Here is a 7205-nt window from a genome sequence, read left to right on the forward strand (position 1 = left end):
TGAAGGTATTTTCTGAATGAGCTGGTTACTACAGTCCCCGTGTTTTTGATTCACCCATGTCCCAATGGCCGGTATTAGATTATGCGTCCATCGGCTTTTTGTTGTAGTCTCCCATCGAGTCTGCCATTTGCCCATCGATGTTGCTCTTTCATCTTTTTTAATGCGTTTATATTCGCATTTGTCTGGGGTTCTGTTGTAGATCCTCCACATTTCGTCAGCAAGAATATCCACTGGCATCATCCCGGCTATGACTAATGCCGCGTCGTCTGATATCGTCCTGAAGCCACTTATTGTTCTCAGTGCGCTGAGTCTGTATGTGGTTGCAAGATTTCTCCTTATTGCTTTAGTCATCAGTGCTACTGCCCAAACTGGAGCGGTATAGAGCAGTATCGAGCTAACTACTCTTGAGAGTAAGATTCTCCTACCGTATATGGGACCTCCAGTATGTTTGGTAGTATCCTAGATAGCGCTGCTTGCGTTGATGCTGCCTCAATCTTTATGTAGTAAACGTGAGACTTGAACTGGAGTCTGTTGTCGATCATCTAAATATTTGATCGAGTCTTTCGAGCTAATTATTTGGTTGCCGACTTTTATTTTCATATACTCCAGTGATTTACGACCCGTGATTGGGACTGCTTCCATTTTATGCTCTGCCTTATCTTGCGAAATTGCTTCGTTCGCGACTGCTTCGATTTCTTCTAATTTTTTCGCTACAATGGCGATATCGTAAGCCTGTCAGATTTTTTTTATGTCAATCCGGTCCGGATTATCCGGGTGAGTTTCCTCTAAGTCCGAGCGAAATCCGGGCGAATCCCTGCAAAATTGATTTTTTCAACCAAAACAAAAATATTGGCAACGTGAAATCTTTGAAATATATTTCGATTTCCACAAAAATGTCTTGATTTTCAATGTACTGTTTTTTGTCTAAGTCCAATAAATGATATTTCTATTGTTTTTGATAAGGTGGATTTGTCAATATCAAAAATACAAAAAAATCAACACATTTGAAGAGAAAAAAAATCCAAAATTATTGGAGTTATTTGTTGAAACATCGTCGAAAACAGTAAGAAATCTGAGCGAAATCCGGAGTTATTCCGCCATATCCGGGCATCCGGGCCGGGTGATTTTTTGTCTGGGTTTGGCCTCGAAAATCCGGGCGAACCCGGATTTATCCGGACGATCTGGCAGGCTTACGATATTATCAGCGAAACCAACGATTTTCACTACTGGCGGCAGTGGCAATCTAAGAACACCGTCGTACATGATGTTCCACTTGCGGCACTCCGGCTGAAACACCATAGTATTTCACTCCATCTTTTATTGGATTATTGGATTATTGGATTAAAACGGGGAGTGTCCTATTTAAACAGTAAGTTTTAATATAGTTACTCGTTGCTCAAGTTTCATAACTTATTGCAAGACGCCCGTGTGTATTGAATACACGAGAATAGTCTTTTATCCAAAAATGTTTCTAAGGCATGGATTGTCATCGCATGCCCGTTTGAAAAACGTTACCAATTTGAATACACTCGGTGCATGAATCAAAGGGTAGGATCTCCAGCCCGTGAAGTCAGCCCGTATGGTATCCAACATTGGACATCTATCTATGAGGTGGGCAGTGGTTTCCCCTTCTCCACCACACAGTCTACAGTCCGGGTCGTCTCTGAGATTTAGATTTCTCATATGAGAATTGACCCTGGCGTGCCCGGTAAGTAAACCAATTACCATCCGGAGTTCTTCCTTGGGCAATTTGGCTAATTCCACCGTGAGTTTTGAACATGTGAATTGAACGAAGTGTTTCGTTTGCTCACATGAGAACGTACCCTGCCAATTTAGGCGGGATCTGTTGCTGAGCCAAGTAGCTAATCGGTTCTTGACTCGTGAATATTCAATTGGTATGTATGGTTCTGGACCCTCTATTGCATCGTGTGCAGCCAATTTTGCCGCCCCGTCTGCCAGGTCATGCCCCCGAATACCAGTATGAGATTTGATCCAAACCACCCTAAGGTTGTTCGTTTCAGAAATGCGCTGGAGTGCCTCGTAACAGTTCATAGCCAAGCCATTTTGCATCTTAATATTCTTAAGATCAGTTATGGCTCCCAAACTATCTGTGAAGATAGCTATATTTCCCCGTACTGGGTCCCCCAGTATTTTGTATGCACAATGAATAATTCCAGATATTTCCGCCTGTTTGACTGTTGTTGTTTGTCCCAGGGGAAATGAATAGGTGAGGTTCTCTGCTTCACAGTAGAAGCCGCATCCACTACCTGTTTCTCTGACTGAACCATCAGTGAAAAAGGAGTTTTGTGCCCATTGTTTTTGCTGGAAGAATTCATTGAGACTTTTTGTTATAATAATCTCGAAACTCCTATCGAAATTGTAGGAGGTCGTGATTAGTTTGTCAGAAGGAGCCCCCAAAATCTTGTCAATATTGAAAAGATTTGTTAGGGCATCATCATGCAAATTTCTAGGACTTGTCCTAGTCTTTATTTCCATTCTCAATCTATAGGCCGTTTTCATTGCTTCAGACTCTATGAAGTCTTCCAGCCTTGGTAGACCCAAGAGAACGTCAAGAGAAGCTTGGGGGGTTGTTTTCATAGCCCCCGTGACACACAAGCTTGCTACTCGCTGTAGGTGGTTTAGCTTTTTTCTGGCACTAGCAGTCGCGGTGCCAGTCCACCAGATAAAAGATCCATATGCGAGCATGGGCTTGACAACAGCTGTGTATAGCCAAAGGAGGCTCTTAGGGGATAGACCCCAAACTTTACCAATGGCAGACCTACAGCACCAAAAGACTTTCAGGCATTTCTTGACTCTGTACTCAATGTGGCTTCGCCATGTAAGTTTTGAGTCAAGCATAACACCCAAGTACTTTACATGATCTCTTTTTTCGATCCTTGAACCGAACAGAGTTGGGTTCCTAAAACCGTGGAGGTTTCTGTTCTTTGTGAAGATCATGAGTTCTGATTTTGCCGGGTTTACCCTGAGTCCCACCTCCAGACACCATTGTTCGACCAGCTTAACTGCTGACTGGGTTCTGTCTGATAGAGTTCTCAGGAATTTTCCCCTACAAATTATGCTGAGATCATCCGCATACCCAATCGCCTGGTAGCCATTTTCGTGAAGTCTCTTTAGGAGTCCATTCACTACTAATAGCCAAAGGAGAGGTGACAGTACTCCGCCTTGGGGAGTCCCCCTCGTTGCATGCACTATCACCTCATCCCCTCGATTCCGAAAGGTTATGGTTCTGTTCATTAGCATCGAATTAATCCATTTTTGGATCATTTGGTTTGCACCAATTTCTCTTACACTTTTATTTATGGCTTCAAAGGATACATTATCGAATGCTCCTTCAATATCCATAAACGTAGTGACCATGAATTCCTTGTCCAAGAGTGTTTTCTCGGCCATGGATACAATTTTGTGGAGAGCCGTTTCGGTTGATTTACCCTGCTGGAAGGCGTGCTGACTACCATGCAGGTCACCCGAAGCCTCCAATATTTCCCTTAGATACCTTTCGATCAGCCGTTCTAATCCCTTTAAAAGGAAAGAGGAAAGACTGATTGGTCTAAAGGATTTCGGCGACGTATAGTCATCTTTTCCTATTTTTGGAATAAAAGTTACTTTTACATTTTGCCATGAGCTGGGGACATATCCCAGAAGTATCGAGGACTTGTATATGGATACAATTATATCTCCGATAATATCCCATGTTTTTTGTAAAAGCACTGGGTATATCTCGTCTAGGCCTGGCGATTTGAATGGGCCAAAAGATGAGATGGCCCATTCCACCCTCCTGGGAGATACGAGATTTTCGATGAAGGCGTCAACATATGCGTTTTGGACTGGCTCCAAGATTTCTTGGGCTGGCAACGCATGTGTTACATTTTCAGGGAAGTGCGTATCAAGTAGGAGCTTTGCAGTCTCTTCATCAGATTCCGTGTAGCTTCCATCTTGTTTCACAAGTATTCCTGGACCCTGGGCGGGGTCCTTAGCCAGAATTTTGTGTACTCTTGAGGTGCTTTTAGCCCCCTCAATTCTGCTAAAGAATCTCTTTTCAGAGTTCTTTTTAACAACAAGAATTTCACTGGTGTACTTGTTCCTACTCCTTCGCCATATTTCATGGCAGAGTGGGCCTTGAGGTGTATCCTTTCTTGCTAAATATATTCTAAGTAGTCTTCTGGATTCCTTTCTTAGCCTTTTTAGGTCCGTATTCCACCAATAATTGTTCTTTATCTTAATTTCACGCTCAGGGCATGAAATATGGTACGAAGTCTTCAAAAGATCTGTCAGACTTTCAGTTGCTTGGTCTAAACGATCCCTTGTAGAGATGTCCATACACAGTCCTCTGAGTGCTGTAGACCCTTTTCTTACTTCGTTTCTAAGTAACTCCCAGTTTGTATTTCTAGGGTTTCTGAATTTATTCTGTGCTCGGCGAGCACATAATAGTTGGAAGCGAATCTCTCTGTGGTCAGAGAGTCTATCTTCCTTTGTAACATGCCAATTCTTCACGAAATGCGAGAAATTAGCAGATATCAAAGTTATGTCTAAGACTTCCGACCTGTTTCTGGTAACAAACGTTGGTTGTACACCTCTGTTTAAGATGAGCAGGTCAGTCGTTGCAATATATTCGAGAAGTAACTCACCTCTACGGTTTGTGTCACTACTTCCCCAGACCGTGTGATGCGCATTTGCATCACCCCCCAATATTATTGGAAGTGATCGGTTAGTAGAATAATCATATAATGCTCTAAGTCCCTCTCCTGGAATATCTTCATTCGAAGGGTTTGCCAAGTAGAAGGAGCTTAGTATCACATCTGAATCAAGAGTACTGCCCTTACCCAGTTTCACTGCCGTGGTGTCCCGTGAACTGAACTGTGGCAAAAGTGTCAAGCTCAGTTCCTTGGAAGCAACGATACATGATCTATTGGGCTCGTTCGACTGATTCAAATACAATAAATTCATCTTTTCGGTGTCAAAGCCACATATTTTGTTCTTGACAACCCAGGGCTCTTGAATCAAAAAGATGGAGTTTTGTTTTTTTGTTTGCATATCACATATTGACTTACACACAAGTGCAGTCGCTGCCTTGCTTTTATGCAAATTTATTTGATGTATGCTAATCCATGCCAGCGCGTTCAATTGAGTTGAGTTGCTGGCTGTAGATACAGCGTGTGTGGATGAACTGTTATTTGTATTAGCCATGGCTATATCAAACTACAGTTCACGGAGGAAAAGAAGCAGAGAGCTTCGGGTATCAGATGCATCAGTCGATGCCTCTGGATTCCCGTTGCTCCTCCCCATCTCCCCCAGTATCCATGGCCTCTGGGCCATGTAAAGTATTGGATGCGGTGTCCGATAGGGCAGTAGTCTCTGCAGATGTCTCCGCTTGTTCCTGACCGCCCATTTCAGATACCTCATTCAAGAGGGTGTCAGAAGGTTTCCGTTCAACCACAGTTACATCAACGTTCCGATATGAATCGTCACGTTGTGCTTCAAGGTTTTCTGTCCCTTCTGTATAAGTGTCGGAATCAGATTCCGATGAAACCACTATCTCGTCCATGTTTTCAGTTCCTTTCTTTTCAGCAGGGTCTGATTTTTTGGAACGAGTGATTTCATAAAGGCGGGTTTTAGACATCCCCACCTTGAAAACTGGGCCTTTCTCGAGGAGAACGGCCCGGTCTCGAGGTCTGACACTGACAGTGAACTGAGTGCTTTCAACAAGATCTCCGCATCTTCCCAATGTTCAAGCTGCTTGAAAAAACCAGTGAAAAGTGGTGGGCGTGGTATCTTACTGAATTCACAGACAATAAGAGGAAGTTCCAGCTTGGTAGCCAGTCTTCCAGCCACGCCCATTAACCATGCACTGGAGCGATTGTCATCACACACAATCTTAACAACTCCACGCGTGCGGGTGGTACTCTCAAAAGTTGGCGCCTGGGTGCCGGCTCGTACATCCTCGACCATGATGACGTTTAATGTCCTCAATATCTTCGTGAACAATTCATGAGATATTTCAGACAAACTGTCCTGACCGACGGAATGTACAACCGCCATCTCCAAGGAAGATCCGATCAGGGCCTGGGCATAGGTGGGTTTCACCGCTGCCACATTTTCTGGGGTCTCCTTTACATCCAACCGCTTGTGAGCATTCAGCTCCGGTGGAGTTCCCTCCTGCGGGCGAGGACGCTTTTTCGATGCAGACGATGGGTCTGGCAGGGACTGTTGTTGCACCCTACCCAGAGCCCGTGAGGTACCAACAGATGGTCCAGCTCTGGTAGGAGTGGACGACGATTGTGGAGTCCCACTTAGCTCTGGCATCGAATTCGAACAAAGCCCGGTAGTCACAGTGGATTTCTCCATGTTTTCTCGGGCTTTATTACGTACACGACGTTCTCGTCGTATTATTGTTGCTGAATGGCTTTCAGCGGGTGTTTTGACACCCTTCTTCTTCTTCTTATTCTTCTTTTTACCACCATCTCCAAGGGTATTACCCAAGCTACCAGGAAAGTTCTGACCGCTGGTTGCCGATGAAGATGCTGGTGGCTGGTTTATGAGAATTGCTCCCATCACCTCAGACCCAGTGGCCTCCGAGCCCCCCGGTGTGATCAGGTTGCTGGTGGCCTTAGGGTCTGTAAGTGATGAGTAGGAACCCCCACCCACTCCAGAAGAAGAAGAAGAGGAAGTCATTAATACCTGTGCCTGGGAAGCACTGGCTCCAGACTTAGACAGGGCAGACCCTAATGGACGTTCTTTCGAACCTTCCCCGTGTCCGCCCTTTTTCTTGGTCATATTTGGTTCCATTGCTTTAAATTTGAATCAAATTGAAACAAAATCCCAGGTAAAATAATGAAAATTAAATTGAAAATGTAAATTATTAAGAAAAATAACTAAAATTCAAAGAAAAATTCGAAAATCTATTTTCACTACCGAATTATCAATTAATTCTGGTCCAAATATTCGGAAAAATGCAAAAAATACTTCAGTTTCAGATAAAACCAAAATTATTCTAAAATCCCGAAAATAGAAATCAAGATTTGAAGGAATTCAGAAAAATATATTTAAATTTATTTTCAAACCCGATGTTATGGTGGGAATATTTAAAATTCCGAAAAACGAAAATAAATAAATAAAATTCTTCCAGGTGAGATTTAGGTTTAATTGATTCCAAAATATTTAAATATTAAGAAAATCAATCAAAATTC

The sequence above is a fragment of the Contarinia nasturtii genome, unplaced genomic scaffold (genome assembly GCF_009176525.2).
Source record: "Contarinia nasturtii isolate CC-2019 unplaced genomic scaffold, AAFC_CNas_1.1 Cnas_scaffold_1547, whole genome shotgun sequence".
Lineage (NCBI taxonomy): Eukaryota > Metazoa > Arthropoda > Insecta > Diptera > Cecidomyiidae > Contarinia > Contarinia nasturtii.